We start from the raw sequence: 14,169 nt of genomic DNA on the forward strand, positions 1-14,169 counted from the left end.
TGCTATACCCTCCCATAGTGGGAGGGATAAGGGAGCTCTATGTGGTGTCTCTCTCTCTCTCTCTCTCTCTCTCTCTCTCTCTCTCTCTCTCTCTCTCTCTCTCTCTTTCTCTCTCTCTCTCTCTCTCATCCTCGCCCAAGGATATGCTTTTATTGTCTCTTAGAGAGACAGGAAAGAAACATCAATGTGAAAGAGAAACATCGATTGGTTGCCTCCCATACGTGCCCCAACCTGGAGTCGAACATTTGAGGTGTCCTCAACATGGAACAAGAAAAAGCAACCCGAGTGCAGAATCTTTCCAGATTTTTATGCTTATTTTCCAAATGTGATGTGAACTGATGAATTATGAGCACACACAAAACAGGTCATTGTTCCGATGAAAGCTAAGTTGAACGCTTTGGAAACACTCCATAAAAATGAGTTATTGTAAGGTAACAAATAGAACTGATTCATGCTAAACTGCGACTCGGCTGGCAGGGCATTCAGACTGTGTCAACTCGGCTGGAGAGTGACCTCCTGGCCTTGGTTTTCAGCCTGCCACCGGCCTCCGGGAATAGGGAAAGAGGTGTTTATCAGTGCAGACAGCTACGCGGAGGCCAGAGACAACATTTTCTATTTCGGAGCCCCATGCCCAACAGCATCTACTTGGGGTGGGGACCTGACCATGCTCTGGGTGCTCCTCATCTCCCTTCTTGTTTTCCCAAGAGGAAGGCATGAACTAACTAGCAAGATCCTAGTACATGGAACAGACCATCTTTACTAGTGGGCAGGGTCACTGTGCGAGAAGGGACAGCTTGTTGCCCCAGCCATGTCTCACACTTTCAGAGCTCTCAGCTCGTGGTTCCTGTCTCATACTGGTGACAGGAAGTTATAAAGGGCACATGTTGTGAGGGGATGGCAAGACAGGAGGACCTGGTAGAAGATGAGACTGGGCATGGGCAGGCATAGGTTTGCAAAGATCTTGGATAGCAGGCTGAGGCATCTGGACTTGATCCTATAGGCAATGAGGAGTGACTGAGGTTGAATCTGTGCTAACAACAGGTCACCAGGGAGTTGACATGCAGAATTAGTTGGAAGATAATGGAATAGAGAGGGCATTGAGAAGACTGCTGCAGTCACCTGGGCAAGAGATGATGAGGCTCAAGCTAAGACAGGGAGTAAGGTGGGGATGGGGAGATGATCCAAGGTTCAACAATGGATTAGACACGAGGAATGAAAAGGCAAGTCTCTGATGATGCCCAGAGACTTCTTGACCACTGGTTCCATCCACCAAATGAGACGGGGAAGATGAGAGTGAAAGCATCTTTGGGGTCAAGAAGATGAAGGCTTCTGTGTTGGCCATTTAATAAGCTTGAGAGGCAGACATAAGGATAATTCCAGAAACATTCAGGCCTACTGAGGAGATGGCATTTTAGAAAAGGAGCTGTTCTAGCTGCTTGAATCAGGTGAAAACCACCCCCTGAGTTGACAGTATCTAATGGCCTGGCTCCATTCAATACCTCCCAGCAGGAGCTAGCGTGGAAAAAGCCACAGCTTTGAGATCATCCCGATCTGGGTAGAAATTCCTAGCTCTGCTGATGTGGCTTTGGACATATGATTCCATTCCTCTGAGACTCTGTTTCTTTATCTATGACATGGAAAGAAGTAAAAATATATTCATGGACTATATTGAGAATCAAATGAGAAAATAGATATAAAGCACCAAGCTTATGCCTGGAACATAGTAGATGTTCAATAAATGATGCTAACTAGTAACCAGCAATAGTATTTTATTTGTAATCTATAAAATGTCACCTATTATTTTAACCCTACAGCAGTCAAAGAGTTGTAATTCTGGAGGGGGGGGGGCGGGAGTTGAGTGATTCCAAGGGATATGAGAAACAGATATTTATTCATCTCAGTTCAACAAGACTTTCCTGGCTCCCCTGGGGGCTCAGGCCTGTGATACGTGCTAGGAATTTAGGAGGACCTTCCCGAGTTTGCCATGCTTCTCTCTCTTTCTCTCTCTCTCTCTCTCTCTCTCTCTCTCTCTCTCTCTCTCTCTCACACACACACACACACACACACACACACACGCACAGACACACCCACCCAAGCGGACAGTCAAGATCACCAAGGGGGGCTCTTCCCAATTGCATAGGAGCTCTCAAGAGCTGAGTTAACAGACATTCCATGCTGGGCTCTGGGCACATAGAGAAGTCATGCAGAACCTGTGCCCTGGGGGCTTAGAGCCCAGGGCTGAGCATCAGTGAGTCTTGAATGAGCTTTTTCTCCAGGAACCAGTGTCCACCCCCACCTCAGGCTCCCTGCCCATGCACAAGGCTGCCAGCCCATCTGTGTCCTTGAGAGCATGCTGGGCTCCTGACCCAGGCAGCAGCTGGTCCCCTACCTGCTGCCCCCGACCCGGCACCAGTCCAACTCTGAGGACAGAGAGATAGAACCCAAGAGCTGGGAAGGAACGTGGACCTCATCCAGGGCGAGGAATGTGCAACTCAGTAAACCTGGAGCCCGAAAAAGGCTTGATTTTTATCGAGCTTTGGCCCTTTACCAGCTGTGTGGGCTGCAGCAGTCACTTTTCACTCCAGGCTTCGGTTTCCTTATCCATAAAAGAGGGACAGTAAATCTACCTCACAGGATTATTGTAAGTGTTGTGTAGGAGAAGCTCTGTTAGGGCTCTCTGATTGGAAATGACAGACATTCGTCGAATGCCAACTTAAGAAAAACATGTATCGGCTCAAAGCGTAACTGAAAAGTTTAATAGTAGATCTGACTTCAGGAAGCAGATGCTCAAATAACATCATCAGAAATCACCTCCCTCAGTTCTTGTGTCCTTCAGAATTGCTTTATTTTTACATAGATCTTCCCTTGAAGGAGCCCCAGACTTACTAGTACATTCTACTGACGGAGAGAGGGAGTGCTTCTATCCCAACAGTCTTAAACTGGCTCTAGTTGGCTTTTGTAACTTATACAAATGAGTGTGGCTCTTCAAGTCACTGAGTTTTGGAGCGGTTTACTGTGCAGCAAGAGTAACTGGAACGCTATGAAATAGAGGAAAAGGCACTTTCAAGGATTTTGATATGAAAGTATTAAGAGACACCCTCGGGAAAATGTTTTTAGTTCATGATATTTGTGCAGAAATGAGCCTCTTGAGAAGTGTATTGCCAAAGTCAAACGAAAAATAAAGAATTCTGTAATGAGCTGTCAAGTTTTACTGAAAAAAAATACATACCCTCAAAAAATCCAATACTTAAATTGGTTCTTGTTTGTCCTTAAAATCAGCACATGCTTTCAATTATGACTGATGTGCTGTTAAACTTAAGGTATCATTAATTTTATTTCCTATTTTAACTCTTGACCAAACCAAATCAAGTCTATCAACCTGGCCTCTGTCATTGGCTGACACTCATGAAATCATACTAAACTGCACACCTTTTCACTTTTCCCTTTCCGTCCATTATCTCCTTGGAGCCTGACATTTTCTCAGACAGAAAAACACTGGTAACCCTGACGTCCAGATGAGCAAAAACTGAGATCCAGGCCAAGAGCCCATAACTGGTCAGTGGCAAAGATGGGACTAAACTCCTCAAGTCCGTATTTGTTCATAACGAAGCCACTTGCTTCTTAGGAGATGAGTTGCTAGAAAAACAAATTCAAAGCTGCCCCAAATGGCAAAACATGGTCTGAGCACAAGGTCTTGGTCCCCCACTCAGCACAGAAATACGCCCAACAGCCTGTTTTATGACCTCCATGGTTCTAGACACTCTGAACTCCACCCCCTGGGAGTCCAAGAGATGGCATGCCCACCCTCGGGCTCCTTGACATCTCACTGTTGTCTCCCCTTGGTCAGATCCCTGGTTGTCTCCAAACCAGCTCCACTCTGTTCTTTTCTTCTTCATCTCAGGTTTATCACATATTTCCTAAAACTCAATGCCTCACCAGAGCAATCAAGCCCTCCTACCTCTACTCCCCTGACCTCCCCTGCAACCACTTCCCCTCGCTCACGCCACACCAGCCAGCTGGCTTCGCCTCAGATATGCTGGGCCCCCACCTGAGGGCTCTGCAGTCCCTGTTCTCTACCCACATGGCTCATTCCCTCACTTCCTTCAAGTTTCTTCTTAAACATCACCTTGTCAGTGAGGTCTTCCTGACCCATTGGAACAAATGTACACATCCCCAGCCTCATTCCTGTTATAGTTTTTTTCCATGACAATTATCACGACAAATGTCTGCACACCTTTATGTGTTTATTGTGTGTCTCCCTGCCTATGAGAAGGTAGCACCTGAAGGCAGGGCCTTTGTCTGCCTTATTCATTGATTAATTCTAAGTACCTGTAACTGTTCCTAGCACACAGTAGGTGTTCAATAAATATTTGTGGAATTAGTGAATGCTATCAATACATACATGCTCTCTTGCTTTTAGGGTTTCCTAGACATGGGTGACACCAGCCTAAGTGCCCCCCATGTCAGGAGACCCTCATTAGAGCCCCTTTCTCTCTTGAGGTACTCCTCCCATCCCCATGACAGTGGGGGGGGGGGTCAAATGGTACCCAGAATGCCACTGACTCCAAAGAAACCCTCTCTCCATCTCTCTTTAACTTCACCCTTTTATGCCCGCAAGGCTGCACAAACTTGCTTGAAACTCAACTAGTGTATCCTTCCTGGGGGGACTGGCACCTCTCTTTGCCTGAGGGTGCTTAGCACCTATATTTTACTAGGGGCCCGGTGCACGAATTCATGCACCTTGAAAGGAACTGTGGGCCTCAAGGCGCAGTGGGCACAGAGCCAGGTCTCGGCCCATCCTCCGCACCCCCGCCCAGCCCCTCCTGCTGCAGCCCCTGGTCCCTTGTCTGCTGGCAGCCCCGTTCCCGCTGCTGCCACTCCCACACGCTGACACACTGGCCCCACTTGCACCAGCTGACAGCAAGGAGCGATCAGGGCTGGTGCCAGCAGTGGGTGCAAGCTGCTGCCTGATCGCCCCTCAGCAGCAGGGGGAGGGGGAGAAGCCCTGAGGGGCGATTGATCGGAGCTGGAAGCTGCTGCTCGCACCCACTGAGGCGCCAAGCCATCAGGGCCGGCGCCGGACGCTGGTAGTGGGTGTGAGCAGTGGCTCCAGCGCTGGCAGCAGATGTGAGCAGGGCTGGCGCCAGCAGCAGGTGCAGGCACCAGCAGCAGGTGTGAGTGCCTAGTGGGACCATGGCGCGTGGGAGCAAAGAACTTTCAGTAACCACCAGAGATTCGCCTTGAGGACAGCAACCGGCGCCCTGTCTTGGTCTAGCTCCCCCGCTCACCTGCTCCAACATCCCATTGTAGCCAACGCCCACCATGTTCTGCACCCACCGATGGTCAGTGCACATCATAGCGACCAGTTGTTTGGTTGTTCCTCCGTTCGGTCTATTTGCATTTTAGGGTTTTATATATATAGATTTCTGCCTCTGTAGCCTCAGCTGACACTGAGATAGAAGCAGTCTATTTTAACACCCTGTTACACATACATCATATCACTGAATGTTCAGAAGGACCCTCTGCAACACAGATGTCTGTGTCTCCATTTTGCAGGTAGGGAAACTGAGGCTCAGAAAGTCCTTCCCCTCTAGTCTCTGAGACTGGACAAATTACCTGTCTCTCAGCTGCCCCAGAGAACTGTGGGTATTGCTATCCTCGGCCCAGGAAGCCTCCCCTAGGCAGTGATTTGGGGTCTGGTTACCTGCTGTATTCTCTGTAGGATTCTGCCTCCTACCCCTTCATGAGAACGTTCTCGACCCTCAGCCAGGCAGCACCCGGAGAAGCTGCTGGCCCTGATCACTGCTGCCAGCAGCTTGGTGGAGACATAGTTGCATGCGATTATTAGCCTTAAAGGAGGCTTCAGGATTATCTGTGGATTTTCTCTCACCTTGTGCCAGACACAATGGAGAAGGCACAGGCTATGGTTTTAGATCCTAGGAGAGAGGGGACCAGCACCTTCAAGATGTAAATTCTACCAAAGCTTGAAAGTCAAATGGATTTGGGTTTGAATCCAAGCTCTGTGACTTTGGACAAGTCACTGCACCTCTCTGAGCCTGTCACCTTTCTCTGCACAAGGAAGTGGAGACATGCTAATATATGTTCTTTGACATCAGAAGAGGAACACTCACAAATTCTGGTTTGAAGATTTTACATACAACTGTAAAGCTCCGAATTAACTGCCTCTACGCTTCTTGCCTCCTATTGCAACTCCTCAGCAACATCTTGGAGGAGCACTACATAAAACAACAATAATAATATCACCCACCATTTACCGAGCTCTCTTTATATGCAAGCATTTTACAGGCACATTAACATTTAATCCTCTCAATAACCACTCCCCCCTCCCAAAAAAAATCGATTGTTTTATTCTCATTTTACATATGAGAATATTTGGCTTCATGTGGTTTGTACAACGTCACAAAGTCAGTGAGGGGTAAGAACTGTCCAAGAAACCAAGTTCTATTCTCCAAAGCCCCATGTGACCCTCTGCTAAATGCCTCCATTGCATGTGCCGTGATTTCTGTGAAATATTCTGATAGGGTTTGAACTGGCTTCACTAGAGTAATCTTTAGGCAATCTGATTGAACAACTTCTGCAAGCACTTCCTAGACTTGCCTCTCTGAGTCCTGTTTATCCATCTGAAAACTGGGGGCGAGCACATGCCCCTTCAGGACTGAATGAGATATAATAACTACTTAAGAAATATCATTTTCCTTCTTTTCTCCTTAAGAATTAATACAAATTGATTTACGGAAACGATGACACCTGGGATTTAGGAACACCAATAAAATATAGGAAAATAAGTCAAGTGTGAAATTGATAATGTTGGAAATTGTCTACCAACCTATTCAATGTGTCACACGATGTTATGACTTTTGAGATGTGATGCGCAGCACTAACACTAGACCAGATGACATGGAAAATAGTGGGAAAGGTGCCATTCTCACTGATTCAACAAACATTCATTGAGTCACTTTTCCCAGCACTGTGGGTTCAGAGATAAACACAACTGACATGGTCCTTGTTCTCATGGAGATTACATTCTGGTGAGAAAAACAGAAAGTAACAAACAAATGTTTTAGAGAGCAACAAGTGTGACCAAAAATGAAACAGGTAACCACATAAAGGGTAACTTGGGAGAAGAGACTATTTTGGAGAATGTAGGCAGGTAAACCTTCTTAGAGAGGACATTTGTACAAAGGCTTGAATATTGAGGAATAATCAGCCATGGAAAGAGCTGAGGCCCCGAGCTGCTAGGAGTGAGAGGTGTACTACTACACCCAAGAAAGGAAAAAGAACTCTGGCTGGTGTGGAGTGGATAATAATAAGGTTGGAAGGATAGGTGGAATCAGACCATGTGAAACCTCATAGGTCATGATAAGAAGTTTGGAATATATTCTGAGTTCAACAGAAATAATGCCTTTACAATTTTAGGAGGCTAATAACTTTCATACTTTTAAAAGCCACATTGGATCCAAACAAATATGGACACTTGATCCATGACAAAAATAACATACAGAGCAGTGCAGAGAAAATGATTTCTTTCAATAAATGATGTGATGTCAATAGGGAAGCCATATGGTCAAAAAAAGAAATCTTAATCCCTATTGTATACTATACACGAAAATCAATTCTATGTGGGTTGTAAATATAAATATAGAAAGTAAGACAATACAGATTCTAAAAGATAACAAGGAGAATATGTTCATGATGTTGGATAGACAAAAATTTCTTAAACAGAGTACAAACAGCACTAGCCATGAAGAAAAATTTGATAAACTTAACTATTATAGAATAGCAACTTTGTTTATCAAATGACATCATCAACAGAGGAAAATAACAAGCCACAAGCTGGGAGAATTTTATATATATCATATATATATGATATCTATACCTATACCTATCGCATCAAAGGATTCCTAGCCAGAATACATATAGAATTCCCACAAATCAATAAGAAAACAACAGATGTAACAATAGAAAAACTGACCCCAAAAAATGAACAAAGAATTCACAAGAGAAGTTTTCCAAATAGTCATTAAACATGTGGAAAAGTACTTCATTAGTCGTCAGTTAAATTCAAATTAAAACCACTACATATTCATTACATACAGAGAATGGCTAAAAGTAAGAACATATTGAAATAGCAAGTGTTGGTGAAGATATAGAGCGACTACTATACTAGTACACAGCTTACGGGAGTATAAATTGGTATCTATACTTTTTAAAGTATCCACTGAAGCTAATGTATGCACACCATACCCATTTATTTCACTCATGGAAATATAACCAACAGAAATCTTACATATATTTATCAAAAGATCTATACAAATTTTGAAAACAACCCAAAAATGCATCAACAAATTAAGAAATAGTCACATCATGGAATACTACACAGCAAGGAAAAGTAAAACATTGCAGACACGGGACACACATAAATGAATCTCACAAACATGACATTGAGCAAAAGAAGCCAAACACAAAATAATACATACTGTATGATTTCATAAATCAGCAACATTAACCTATAGTGTCAGAAGGCAGATTGTGGTTACCTCTGAGGAGGAGTAATGGGGCAAAAATAACTGGGTGCCATGATGGAGACTTGTCATCTTCCTTTTCACTACCTGGGTGCTGGTTGCACAGCTGTGCTAATTAAACTGTACACGTAATTGGTGCTCTTTTTTGTATGGGATATATATTTTAAAAATCACTCTGGGAAGCAAAAGTGGAACCAGAGAGACCAGTCAGGAAGCTATCATAGTAACCCAGGCAGGAGATTGTGATGGTGTAGATGAGAGGGATATGGTGGAGAGAGACAGAAGTAGACTAATTTAGGATATATTTTGGTGGAAGAGCTTAATTGACTTGCTGATAGATTGGGTGCTGAGGAAATGGAAGAATTCTACAGTGGCCCATGGGTTTATGCCCCTCACAGCTGGGTAGATGCTGAACCAATGGTCCAGAGGAGGAAGACAGGAAAGGAATCAGCACTATTCAGATGCCTTCATATGTTACCTCATTTATTTCCCCCAGCAGCCTTCCTTGTTAGCTATTTTTTTATCCCCACTTTACAGAGAGGAAACTGAGACTCTCAGAGATGATATTATTTGTCCAATTTTATAAGGCCTCGGAGGAAGCAGAGTGGAAAGGTTTTCTCTGGGAGGCAGTCGGGTACACAGCCCGGGTTTGAAGCCTGCCTCTGTAAGGGTACAACCTTGGGCAAGTCTCTTGACTTCCTTTTTCTTCATCTGTAAAATGTGGATAAGAATCATATCTACCATATCTACCTTAATGTACATGGTGGGTTTTAAAGGGGTCTGATGCAAGATACAAGTCATCTGTCTGTAAGTTAACCATTATTAGGGCCCATGTGGACTTTCACACAGGCATGGAGAAACAGAAGGTAGATTTTAATTCTTGAGCCAAGACTGAGTTTCATAAGCATAGTGATTGCCCTTTAAAACACTGAAACCAAGGGTGGCATATGTTACTGCCATATAATAGAGACCATCAGGACCGAAATCCAGGAGCCAAAAGACATAAAGTGCGTACAACAGAGGTAATCCTGGTTTGGCGGGGTGTTGGCCACCTGGTGACAACATGTTCTTCTGTATGTCGGAAAGGAAAATTATGGTAATTATTCAGCAACCATTTGGACAGCTAAATCCCAGTCTCCCCCAGGTGCTCAGAGGGAGGGGCCAGAGGTTTTTACTTTCTGGGGTAATTCAAAGAACTCTGATTAAGTGATGCTTCTCTTCACTTCCCTCTTACTTGAGTTGTTACAGCAGCCTCTACACTGGGCTCCTCCAATTTCTTCCCCTCCGACAAATGCTGAGTGCTTACACTGTTCCCGGTTCTCTGCTAGAACAACCCCCAGGCGTGATGCCCTCGTGGAGCCTCAGGTCCACATCACTCAGGGTGATATTCTGCTAGTAGAAAGCACTCTGTAAACTGTAAAGGACTGACTCCATGTTGCTACTGTGGGTAATCAAGGTGACAGTGACAGTTTTAATGCACAGCTGCTGTTGCCTTTCAGTGGCTCTCCACTGCCTGCAGGATAAAAGCACACAGCCAAGTTTAAACTGAATTCCAGCCTCACTCCCCATCCCCTAGCCCTTACATCAGCCTTCCACACGAAACCACTAACAGTCCCTTCATTTCTATACCCCAAGGTCCCTGATTATTCTGTTTTCTGTCTGAAATTCTCTCTCTACCTGTCTGCCTGGAAACTCCCACTTCATTCTTCGAGATCTAATTTCAACCTCTGTAACTCCTCCCCACAGGTAGGTTCATCCTTCCACTCCATTCACAGCACTCTTGACATGAGTTTTTTTCAGTAGGGGTTAAAATATAACAGATTGACCTAAAAATCATCTTCAAATCCCAGTCCCCTCCCTGCTTACCAGATACTCAGATTCAGTAGGTCTGGCGTGCATAATGGTTAAGATCCCAGGCTGTGAGTCAAAAAAAGTCAGGTTAAGTCTCAGCTATTTACCAGCTTCATGACCTTGACCAAGTTACTTAAGCTCCCTAAGGTACTGTTAACTCTGTAAAATGGGGATAGAAATAGGCAGGAATGATTAGCTGAGACACAGTGTGTAAAACACTCCGTATAGTATCTGGCATCTGGGAAGCGATGAACGAATGGCCATTAGTATTGAAAAGAAGTGTGGTTTATTCTGAACCTGGCAGTTTGTCCATTTCTTGCTCACCCCAGCCATTCCCAGGTTGAGAATCACTGCTGAGTATTCATCAAATTGTATTAGATCCCCAGCCTGCAGCCCAGCACCAGGAAGAGTGTCATCTCTCACAAGTTGTGTGGTCTTGGTCAGGTCAGTCTGCCTCTCTCAGCCTCAGATGTTTTCAGTGTTGGAGAGAATAATACCGACCAGATAAGTTTGTCACGAATATCAAATGAGATTGTGAAGTGAGCTGTTGCCATGGTTTTGCCATCTACGGTGAAAGGGAGCTGTGATTCAGGCCTGGCATCTTACAGCCTCAGACCTGTGGCCCTCCGCCCTCCTCTTCTCCCCTATCCCATGGAATACTGATGTGATCCTCTTGTTTAAAACATTCTTGGTTGATTTATACCTAACAGAAGGTTCCACCATGACGTGCACAATAGCTCACGCCTTTACAGGGAGAACGGGACTCTGAAGGCATTGGTGTGAGGCAAGTCCTCTCCGAGCGCTATCCAATGGGAACCCTGCAGTGAGCGAGACAGACATGATCCTGCCCCTGGACAGTTTAATCTGGTTGAGGGAAATCCAATGATAAACAAGTAAACATGTCAGCAAAATAATTTCAAAGAATAATAATTACTAAGAAAAAATGATACAGGCAATGTTATAGACTAGGGGAGCAAATATTAGAGTGGCCACAGAAGGCCTCTTTAGGAGGTGGTGTTTGAGCTAAAATTCAAAGGACAAGAAGGATTCAGCTATGTAAAGATCAAGGTTATAAGGGTCCCCAAAATAACAAACAGCCAAAAAAAAAAAATTTTGTTTTTAAAAAGCAGCTTGTTACAAAATGGAAGCCACTGGAGGTAGAATTACTGAGTCAAGAGAGAGTTGGTGGTGATAAGGCAGAAAGGTTAGGCCAGGATGCTGCCATGTGGGGCTTGGCAGGCTGTGGAGATCATATGCACTAGAGGCCCAATGCACGAAATTTGTGCAAGAGTAGGCCTTCCTTCCCCCGGCTGCTGGCACCGGCTTCCCTCTAGTACCTGGGACCCGGGCTTCCCTTGCAGCCTCGGCCTCATCCGGAAGGACATCTGGTCTAATTAGCATATTACACTTTATATATATATATATATATATATATCAAATGAACAATCACATGAAGGAAAAGAAGTTACTTTGCCCTCTGCTTTGCACATGTACATTCATTCCGCAGATGTAATTCAACATCTGTTGTGTGTCAGTCACCATGCTAGTAGATGGAGATACAGAGAAAAATAAAATATTTGAATGAGCATGATTTAACCTGAAGATAAAGCATAGTAGTATGGTTGGAAGAACATTCCAGCCAAAAGGAAAGCAGGTACCTTTTCAGAATGAGTGGTCAGATCATCTGTCCTGATAAGAACACAGTTGGAGAGGAGGTCCTGGGTCTTGCTGGTGAGGGAATGAAGACTGCAGCTTATTATAGATGCACTATACTAATACACGGAACGGTTAGAAAGCTCTAAGGCATGGTAGGTGATTGACAGGAATGATGTATGAGAGGCAGTCAGACCAGTGAGTCAGATTTGCAGCAGAGCAGGTACAAGACCTGCCTTTGGTTACTGGACACAGGAATGGAGGGGGGGGGGGGTGATATTTCCAAGGCAGGATGTTCTCTGTCCCTAAGTAGCAGGACCCTAAGTCCTCAAACTTCAGGACAGAACTGACTGTGGGGAACTCCTCCATGTTTCCCTGTCGCTTTCACAGACAACTCTGCTGGCGCCCTCTCTCCTCCCCGTCACCAGCCCCCGCCTCCTTTCTCAGGAAGCTTGGGTCTCCCCGGGAGCAGGTCTGCCCTAGGGGGAAGCCTCTGTTCTGTGCCTTGCTGCTCAGCGGCTGACATTCAGGCGGACGGAAGAGGGGTTCGGCGCCCCCCCACCCACCCACCCCACATGCACACGTGCTAGCCCAGGCAGGTGGGAGCGCCTCCGCGGAAGAGTCCAAAAAGAGGGAGGAGAGGCGTGCCAGCATCTCCGTCCGGTCCGGGCTCCAGGTCGGCCACAGAGGAGCTGCAGCCTCCAACAGGTTCGTAGAACGCGCGCTCGCTCTCTGTTGCTGAGCCGCCACCTCCTCCGCCCGAGAGACCCTAGTCACAGGCCCGCGCCGCAGAGCTCCCTGCCGGCAGCAGCTTCCTCTCCTCGGCTCTCCTTCCCTCTCCCGTAGCTCTCACCGCCGCCGGCTCTTCCGGGCAAGGCGGGGAGCGCCGGGGCTCAGCACCACCTCGGGGGCAGTTCCGTGCACTGTGGGGGTCCTCGCCCGGCACTGCTCGGGCAGACAGCAGCCGCCCCGCCCGCGGGCTCCTCTCTCGTTCGGTCCCGGTTCAGCACCAGGGCCGCGGAGGATAGTCCCTCGGCCCCTCAGGCTCCGCTCCTCCTCAGCTCGGCGCATCAGCACCGCGGCAGTGGACAGCTCCCGCCAGCCCCAAACAAAGCCGAGGGGCGGGGGGCCTCCGCGCTCCATAGGGGTGGGTGTTTGCATCGCTAGGGGATTTCCGTCCCCCGCCCCCCTCCACAGCAGTGTCAGGGGCGAGCTGAGGAGGGGGGGGGCCTAGTCGCGATCGCTCTTCGGTCTACAGTTCGCCAAGGCCTGGCAGTACAATGGCGGGTTCCAGCTGGAAGTCAGGAAAAGGGTGGGAGGAGAGATAGGTACAGACGGTCCTGAGCTCCAGCTGGGTGAGCTGGGGAAGGAGGATGCACCCCCTCTTCTACCCCAAGCTCCTACCTCCACTCTAGCTCAAGACCACGGACTTCCTACCAGGAGCCTAACACCGATGCCCCACGCTGGCAGCTGCAATCACTGATTCGGGCTGCCCCCAGAACATCCCTAGAAAGTATGAGGCTGAGTTTCCGTGGGGGAGGGGGAACAAGAAACCACGGAGAAGCCTCACAAATGGGGCAGCTACATACTCTTCTTCCCTCCTGCCCAGGCTTCCTCTCCATACCTCCCGAGTGAAGCCACAGGGAAGGGAGGTGAGGGGAGCAGGCAGCAGGTAGTGAATAGGTTTGGCTCTGGGAGGTTGCAATTAGCAAGAAAAGAGGTTGAAGAAGTATGAGAAGCTGAGAGGTTCCCAAATAGAAAAGCCAGTTCCCCGGCAGAAAACCAAATGTGAAAGTGGAAACCTTTTCCCTGTGAGCTGAGGCTGGGAGGTCCCTTGGATCATGTGATCCTTTCGCTCACTGCTGGTCTCACTGGGAGACCCCGCCTAGGGGGCAGAAGGGATTTGCCCAAGGTCAGGCAGCAATTTAGTAGCAGAACTGGGCCTAAAGCCCAGGCTCCCCAAATCCTGGGTCTGTTGTATAACATTCATACAGAAGCCTTTTAAAATCCGAGATGCAGGGAGAAGAGCTGAGTGGTTGTTTTTTTGTTTTGTTTTGTTTTTCTTTAAAATCCACCTTAATTCCATCTGCAAATATAGTTCCTTTTAATCGTCTTGAGCAAG

General features: G+C 46.7%; 1 protein-coding gene across 1 annotated transcript in view; it reads left to right on the forward strand.

The window, feature by feature from the left end:
• The first annotated feature begins 12,489 nt into the window (after positions 1-12,489).
• The window catches only part of CPLX2 (complexin 2), a 72,947-nt gene continuing 71,267 nt past the window's right edge, over positions 12,490-14,169 (forward strand). The window contains exon 1 of the mRNA XM_059699240.1: positions 12,490-12,755. The gene's annotated coding sequence lies outside the window, so the exon portion shown is untranslated. The remainder of the gene's footprint in view (positions 12,756-14,169) is intronic.

The sequence above is a fragment of the Myotis daubentonii genome, chromosome 5 (assembly GCF_963259705.1).
Source record: "Myotis daubentonii chromosome 5, mMyoDau2.1, whole genome shotgun sequence".
Classification (NCBI taxonomy): Eukaryota; Metazoa; Chordata; class Mammalia; order Chiroptera; family Vespertilionidae; genus Myotis; species Myotis daubentonii.